Here is a 9,194-nt window from a genome sequence, read left to right as displayed (position 1 = left end):
CAGGCAGGCGAGCAGGCACTGTGTGTGCGTCGGGGGGGTGATCAGTAACCAGACCCTGCAGCTTGGCTAGGGGGTGGGAGTCCTGGGTTCAGTTCTCTGCTCTACCCGCGTCGTCTGGAGCAGACTGTCTAAGACGTCTTTAAAAACTCAGTGAAGCATTCCCTGGGGACATGGGCTCCACAAAAAGGCACGGTGGTACCTCGCTGTACCCCGAGCGCGCAGGATGGCCTCACAGGCCGAGCTGTTGGCGTTTCTGTGTCTCATCTGTTCAGTGAAGCTGATGGCGTTGCCTGAACCCTGCACTGGGGCGTACGGAAACGTCCTTCCGGAGGACGACAGCGTGTTACTCTGCTCCTGGGAGTGAGGTGGGGTTGTAAATGGGAAAGTGCTCTTTGGCCAATCGCTACTCGAAAGTTGCCTCTCTAACTAATTTATCAAAACTTTCTATTAAATGTTATGTCAAAGCCAGAGACTAACTTACAACCTCATGGCATGTAATTCCCATCGTTGTTCTTTTTTGGGATTCCAGCCATGCCCTTGGAAGGCGGTGCACACAGATGGCGAGGGGGTATATGGGCATCCCCGTAGTGCCACTGTCCGTGTCCTCTGATCTTCTTGGTGGAGCTCTGGTGTGTTGCACAACTGCCTTCAGGGTGTGCGTGCTGTGTCCTGTATGTAGAGAGGGGGTTTGTTTAAACGGGTGGGGGAAAAAAAACGTTTGTTTCCTGCTGTTTCGCTTTCAGATGTAGATTGGTCTTTCACTTCAGCTGAATCCGCGGGGCAGGTTCGGGCTGAGGTTGCTGACAAGGCCAAGGTGAGGGCAGCCTTGGGGCTGGCGGTAGTGGGGAGCCCGAGCGGCATTACTGGGGAGCCCGAGCGGGTTCCCAGCTTGCCTGGCAGAAACAACAGCCCCGGGGGCTGAAGGCACTGGGCTCCCTTGGAGTCCTGCTGCTCGTCACCCTGGGACAGGCAGGAGCTCAGGGCAGTGCTGCAGGAGGCGCCCCCATTGCGGGCTGCGTTTCTGAGCGCTGCCCCCGGCCCCCGCAGGCCCAGCACCCGCGCCCTGCGCCAGGGGAGGGGGCAAATGCCCAGAGAGCACCAGGGCCTCTGCTCAGGGGGACAGTTGGGGCAGCCTCGGACTTGCACAACGTTGGAGACACCCCATGGGTGTGCCCCAGAGAGCCCCTGACTTCCTGCTAGTCGTGAAGCTTGTTTGGGTCTCTTGGCTCCCCGCCTTACCCGCTGCCAGGCTTTTAGGATTGATCAGTGTGGCCGCAGAAGTCAGCGGTTGCGCTTCGGTCTTGGCTTTGTCCTTTTATGTGCTCTCTGTGGAGAGGTTTCCCAGCTTTCCTCCATCTGGCAGCACTTCTGTGACCACAGAAGCACCTCTAGAGCAGCGGGTGGCCTAGGATGGCCGCCTTAGAACTGAGCAGCACAGCTAGGGGGAAAAAGAAATGCTAAGGCAGGTTATTTGTTCGTCATTTTCTCTCTCCTGTTCCATCTTCCACGCTCTTGAAAGCGGGACCCTTATGCACATAGTATTAAAAACAGCTCAGACTGAGTATATGAAGATCCGAGGGAACAGCAGAAGCAGTATGTCTCTCTCCAAGTAACTCTGGTCCTGCCCTTCCCCAAGCTGAATGAGGACAGCCTCCTCAGGGAGGCACTGATCCCAATTAATTCAGAATCCACTTCAGAAGAGCTGGATGTGCATCCACTACCGTGTGGATAAAATGGCCATTTCTTGTGACAGGCTGGCCTCATCCAGAAAAGGCTTTTCCGCAGTGAGGCAGACGGGGTCTTCCCTGGGAAATGGAGGTGGTAGAAGGGCTGTAGGGTCCTTCAGAGAAGGGTGGAGTTGTCTCGTAAGAGGTTTGATTTCACACCCTGGCTTTTTGCTGTACTTTCCCCTTTCCCCAGGAGGAAGGGGGAAGACATGACACCTTTGCAGTTCGGAACCAGTAGGGCCAGGGAAGGCGAGGGCAGCAGCCTCTCCTCAAAGAGCACTCGCCATCTCCAGAGGCCGGCAGGCAGCCAGCAGCCAGCGCTCGCCCGTACAAGCTGCTGGCCCGCGTCCCTTGGGGTTCTGTGCCCCGGCTAATGAGGGCGCGGGCCCGGGGGAACGGCTCCCGCTGCGCCCGGCCCGCGAGGAGCCCGGCGCTTACAGGCGGGTGGCAGAGGCCCCAGGAGCTCTCGGCGTGGAACGGGGATTCGGCACACGCGAGAACAAGCTAAACACGGCCAGGGAAAAGTTGCTTTTCCGAACTTTTGAGCACGGCCTGAGCCGCGGTCACGCTGCGGGAGCCGCATGCGGGGGCCTGTGGCACCTCACAAAAGCCCACAGCACCCAGCCTGTGCAAGATTCGGCACCGGCAGGGGGGTGGACCCCCAGGAAAGGGGGTGTTAATGGGGAGCTGGGTTTCAGCAGTGAAGGATCAGGTGAAGAGAAAAGGCCGAGGTGCGCAGATTGCTTCTCGATGGCTTGGTTGGCTGAAACGCAGAGTGTAACCAAAAAAAAAAAAAAATCAGGAAAAAGCTAATTCCATTTTTTCAATATTAAATCTTTATTATATACAAAAATATTTTGTTGGGAATTAAGAGAATTTCACAATTTACATTAACATTTTTATGTTTGGCTGTGTTTACTGTGAAAATATTAGCTGTGAAAAAGACAAGGGAGGTTTTAGAAAACAAGTCACAATTTTAAAATGTCCTACGGATCAGCTGGCTCGATCGGTGTGAAGTCAGAATGCTAACAAGTCCCAGCTCCTAGGCCTGCTCTACAGTATTGTATTCAAACCACAATGAGGTACCAAATCATCTTCAGGTTTACATTAGAAAGTTTAGCTCATAGGGCACGGAGCTACGGGCATGAAAAGGAAAAGTACTTCATTTCCTCTCATTTTTTTTTGAGAGGAGAGCATTTTTAAAGTTTTACAAATGCCAAATCCAGTTTAGTTTAATTTGCTGAAGGAAGAAAAAAAAAACCAAACCAAAACTACGAGAGCTTCCAACAGGCAAAAAGAGTTGTGAGAAGCGGCAAGGTAAGGAGGCGCACGGTGCCAGACTCCTAGTACACATTTAAATCCAAACACTTAGCACGATTTTACAGTTCTTGGCCCAGTTTGGGGGTGGGAGCGGTGAACTGTCTCGTCTCACACAGCCGAAGGGAGCTGTTCCCAGTACAGCACAGCGCACAGATCTTACAGACAGGCAGGATGTGGCGGGGGAGGGAAGGAATGCTCAACATGCGTTTTCAAAGGGGGGGGAAAATACATTTTGAGAGTTAACTCCACGTGTAACTCTGTACAAGACCTAAACCAACAGAAATTGGTCCAAACCCCATTTTTTTCCACAGCCAACACTGATGCTGCTGCCCCCAGAACAGCACAAGGCAGCGCTGCGTATCGTGTAAGAGGTCAAATGATAGGGAGTTACTGGGGTTTTGGAAGAGGTTTTGCTGTGTTCCAGGTATAGATGTGGGCTACTTGCGGAGTAGTGCTGGGGTCAGGACAGCCAAACTGCATGGCCGAGCGTGGGCACGGAGCTACGGGCATGGAAAGGAAAAGGGTAAGTGGGAGAAAGTGTTCCCAGGAGTACTTCAGCCAGGTCAGCCTTGCCGCTTGGTCAGTGAGTATTCCACATCCAACCCCTGCCTCAGCAGCACAAGGAGCTCTGTACCCAGCTACCTCGAGAAAGGGTTAAAAATACTGAGACCAAAATTCACATTTACTTCAAGTGTAGGTAATTCTATTAAATATAAATATTGCCGAGACCCTGTTGGGAAAAAAAAACCCACAACTTTCTGTTTGGAGGTGAAGCTGCTTAACAGCCTTCACCGAGCTGGAGTTGGTTTGTAAGCCCAGACAGGTAAATTCCAGCTGCAGTACCAGTGAACGAACTGGGAACTCAAGTTTAAAATGTGACGCTTTGTGGAGCAGATCCCCACCACGAAGCGCGGTCCGTTAGCAGACGCTGTCTGACTGACGTGCGGTACTGCCTCTACGTTTGTTTGTGAGCGCACTTCTACTGCGTTTGGAAGCCAAAGCTGCCTCTGAAAATTGGTTATTTTACAAGTGTTTGCACTTTTTTTTTTAATTTAGTATCTGTCTTGGGACTAAAACCAGCCTTAATGCTGATGTTTCTATTGACCGGTTTCCTCTGCAAGACACAAGCTGAGCCACCCAGGCACTTCCCATCACTGAGCTTGTTAAACGTACACGAAAACCAAGAAGGGGAGGCCAAAACAAGAAACCCACAAAAAACCTAACCAGGCCAGGACTTCACCACCTTCAGTAGCGCCAGTCCCCCGCAGACAGCAAAAAGGGAAGCGCCTTCACCTACAGCAGCACTCTTACGGCCCAGGAGAGGTTTGTGTAGGGCCCGAGGGCTGGGGCAGGAGGCCGGGCAGCCTGCAAGTCCTGGCGTCCCACAGCCACGGCCTGGACATCAGCAAACTGATCTCGCCACTTCACGACACAGAAGTGGTGTCATGGAGTTTGGCGATAACAACACGGTACTTTCAACTCCAGAATTTGGGTGAGGCAAAAAAACCCCGCGTGAATAAGCAGTCCGTGTGCGTTGGCACGGCAGATGCCACAGCCCTGCCCCTGAGGTTCCCCTTGGAGCTGCACCCACAGGCGCCAGGAGTGCCGGGGAACCCATCTCGTGCAGCAGGCAGGAGCCGGGCTGAGAAACAGCCTCTGCCTCGGAGTTGAGGCTGGATGGAGAAGCGAGAGGGAGGAGGCCTGGATGGGAAACCTGGGAAGGGGCAAGGGAAGGCTGGATTTGGTTATGCTCACAATAGTAGCAGCTCATGTGTAAAGACAGGTAAGACTGCAGTGGGGCTCGACTTGATCCTTCTCCCCTGGTCCTTCAGCAGAGCAGAGAGGCAGGCTTGGCTCCAAAGGGTACCCAGCCAGGAATTTTCTGTGTTTCAAAGAGAAAAAAAGTTTCCAATTTCTCATCTGAATGGCCCTCTCCAAAACAAAACAAAGCCCAGATGACTGCCCTGAGCACTGAGGCGCAGGCAATCCGTACAGCAAGCCACCGGGTATGATTTTAGAAGATGCAGTGAGTTACACTGTACGGAGGAGTGGGGAAAAAGTGTCACGTTTTGAGCCTATCCAGGATGTGACGGTGTATACAAACACAGATTCAAAAGTGAAGAAGAGCTGATCCGCCATCCTGCTCCACACAGCTTTTGTACGGGTCAGCACAGGCAGCTGCGCTGAGCTGAGCACGCGGCCCAAGTTAAGGATACTGCCGTGGCTATAAACTCCATTTCCCTTGCCTGCGTCGGTCTGTGGTTCTGCTCCCGAATTCCCCTTCATTTTGTATTTGCTGAACATTCTGAAAGACCTTTATAAAGCTACGCAAGAGGACACAGCTCCTTACAATTATCCCACTGAACTGCAACTGCAGTGATGGGGAACCTAAAGCAGACCCGCTCGTGTCACGTTCCGAGACAGCAAGGTAACCGCGTGGGCACACACGCACCGAAGTATTTACACTGAAGTTGGGACTGGTGCACACTTTGGGGAATTTTTGGTGCATTTGAGGAAATAACTTATGGGTCTTGGCATACTGACTGTACTTCTATGTATAACTTTTCATTCACAGGGCAACTACAGTGTTTCTTCTATAAGTCTCTATATGTACAGAATTTTACAGCACCTCATGCACTGTCCAAACAGATAGAAATTACAGATAAATATAGAATTTTTAGATTGAAATATCTGTATATTTAGAAAAATATACATTAGTAAACACAATAAACCTGGTAGAGAAGTGTACCAGTTCTAAAGTCTCACATGCAGGTACGTTTCTGGATCAAGTCGTGGTAGCTTAGTGATGTGATAGCCAACATGAGCATTTTTTGTTTTACCATCCACATACATACATATACACAGACAACTATTTGATAATTTACTTTTCTAAACTACTTAAATATTTATCTTGTGATACATACCACATGTCTTAAACATTTAGCAGCATCTTCACCTCGCTCAGACACACCTATTGTTATAATTAACAGTCACTGTAAAAAGTTGTCCTGTTAATATCTGGAAAAAGAACGTTTAGTACAGATACATGAAATCCTAGTTATTTTAACTCCTCCGAAATAGTTCAAAGAGAAATATGAAATATTTTCACTTGCTTAAAACTAGCCTTTCATAGTGCTTTCTCCCCTGATTGCACAATGTACAGGTCTCCAGCTAACACCTGATGCAGCACGCCCTGACAGGCAGAGACTGTCACCGCTGTGTGTGACTGAAATGGCACCATCATTTCATTCCAAAAACCTCCAAGAATGCTTGTTTTATAAAAAAACCACCAAAAAAACCCCACAACACCCCAGTCAATCTCATTCTAGTCATCCTACCAGGCAGTGACAAACTAAGCAGAATATCTGATGAAAATCTGATTTTGCTAAAAACCAAAACCAAACCCAACCCACCACCACACCACCTACCTGCCAATCTGAACTCTCCCCTCTCAAGGTTTAATGAACAGGCGCAAGGACTGTGGTGTTTGGGATACTTTTTCCCCCTTCCAGCTTGCACGTGGACAGCCAGTTAAAGCCTGCAGCCACTTTGATACGACCTTTGCGTGCAACCTAAGCAAGTCACCTCCTGGTACTGCTCCAGAACTTTACTCCTCGCTAGCATCGACGTTGCCAACACCAAACGGTCGGACACTGGGCCCCGCCGTGCTCGCTGCCGGATTTGAAAACACTGCGTGATCCTGCAGCGAAAGCGGAGACCCGGCTACGGGAGCTGCTACCTCGGGAGGCTCTTTCGGCAGTGCCCTCCCTGGGACGGGCACAGAAGGAGCAGAGGGGTTCTCCTGGCCAAACCCCGGTGCCTTGTGTTTCACTTGGTTAAGTAAATTTATGGGGGGGGGGGGGGGAAAGATGAAAACAAGTGGTATTTGCAATATAAAGTACTACAATGTGGAAACTGAAGAATCTCCTCATTCCATTCGTTAGGGAAGAGTGAGCTCAGCCCACTTTTGGCATCACAAGTAGAGTATTTTCTAACTCGTACTGAAAAGGCATCATATCTGTCCAGACAGCATATCTTATTTACAGCATCCGTAGGTCTCCTATGACGCAGGACACACACAGTTTAGTCACCTTCAGCATCTAGTGCCAACAGCAAATCATTACAATAGCCAAGCAACGGCTCTGCTGGCATTGCTGCTACGTCCAGTACCTGACCTGTTTCTCAGAGCAGCCTCTGAGTGACAGCATCGCAGAACACGTCCCCTGGGAAAGGAAAATAAAACTCTCATGCTGGTGCCACATTTAAAAGCTCTGCCAAACTTAAACAAAATCAGAGAAAACACATCCTGAAGAGTATAACAATAAAACAAAGTAGTGGTACAAGTTTTCCTTAGAGAATTTCAGATTCCCTCTAAAAGACTGAAATCTCAGTATGAAGAGCCACCAACGTTACCCGTGCTATACACAGGTTCAACTAACTTTTTCCATCTACGCTGGGATCTCAAGCCCCCCCGCCCCTTTGCCCCACAACCACCAACTTCACGGGCTGTGTAACAACCACCTGTAGTACACGGGGGGTTTTGAGGGTTTTTTGAGACTTACATTTTTCCTATACCGCGTCAACGCCCTTTTTCTTTGCCTCATGCACATGAAAGTCTTTAAGAGCCCCAGGAAGCAATACTGTTTTACAGTGTCTAAGCCTCTTTTCCTTCAGAAATAGTTCTGAGGAAGTTGCCTTTTGATAGCATTCCGTGTCACACTTTGGTGTGGAAAAAAGAATTCAGAAGCCAGGTGCCTGTCACCAGATGGAAGAGAAATCAAACAAAGAGATGATTTCAGTTTAGACACCTAACCTGGTAAGTGATGACGAACGTTCCTATATACAACAGCTGACAGTACAATACAAAGTATGGTCACAAAAAGAGCTAGTCTTAGCGACAAGCTATATTCTCATTTTGTTCTTGTTAAACAGAAATTTACATCAGCGTAAGTTTTGATCGATGGACTTGAACCCAACACGAGTTATATCCATGAGCCTACTATGGGCAGAATTGCCACTGAATAAAAGGAAATACGTTGTAAAACAAAAAGGTATAAACAACATTGCTTTTTTAGCGCTAAGCTTCCAATTCACAAGCTATCTAATGAAAAATGCAATTGAAAACGATGTTAACGAAAAGCACAGAAATTCCATTACATCACACTCAAAAATACAGCAGTTGATCACACACAAGTATTCAAAAAGATAATATAGAACCCAGCTAGATATCTCAGGAAATTAAGCCACAGATCACTATACAAATATCAAACAACGTCCTAAGAAAAGAAAATGCCCTTTTTTTTTTTTTCTTTTTTTAAAGCAATGTGTTTTCACAAGTGTGACTAAATAGTCCTAAACATTAAGTGTCACTCTACAAGGCTCCGCGTTACCGGGTTCTCTCTCAGGCTACGTCACCGTGTTCGAATTGCACTGAAGGACCTTGCGCACGAGCGTGCTAACGCCAGCCCTTCGGCCGTGCCGGGCTGACAGGCTGGCTCCCACCCGCGGCCTCGAGCAGCTCGCAAGGTGTTGCTTTACGGTATTTTGAGAGACGCGTCTAAGGGAACCTACACAGCAGTTGTCTAAATCAAGAGACACCAAGAATTTGTGAAACATCCAGAATGCACCAACATCAAGCCGAAAGAAGCTGGAGCAATGGAGCTGTGTGTTGGTTGCTGCTTTTAATACTCAAAATTCTGCTCCCATGAAATTATTATTTTTTTAAGGAAGAAAAAAAAAAATGAAAGAAATTAGTGTTCTTTCCTAGTAAGAGCTATAGACTTTTGACCAGTTAAGCACTGACGTTAACAAGTTTTACAAAAATTGTTTCAAGTATCTTTCTTTAATCACAGTGAAAATGTAAGACCAAGATGTAAATGTTGAAGTGAATGACTGAAAGTTTCTTAGATGAAGAAGGCAAAGGTACTAAATCAAAACATATAAAAATGCTTAAACGCATTTCCTTCATGTGATATGAATAGAAAGGTTATCTGTAAAAAGTTAGAAAAATTAAAATAAATTACATATTTAAGTACACTTTCCCTTCAACATTTTTATAAAAATTCAGAATAGTGTACTTTTTGAATATACACAGAGTAAAAATGCACGGGTGCCGTAGGTTATTGTCGGTATCTACACAACGTCACA

This window comes from Leptosomus discolor, chromosome 7 (assembly GCF_034619465.1).
Source record: "Leptosomus discolor isolate bLepDis1 chromosome 7, bLepDis1.hap2, whole genome shotgun sequence".
Lineage (NCBI taxonomy): Eukaryota > Metazoa > Chordata > Aves > Leptosomiformes > Leptosomidae > Leptosomus > Leptosomus discolor.
Note: the sequence above shows the minus strand (reverse complement) of the source record.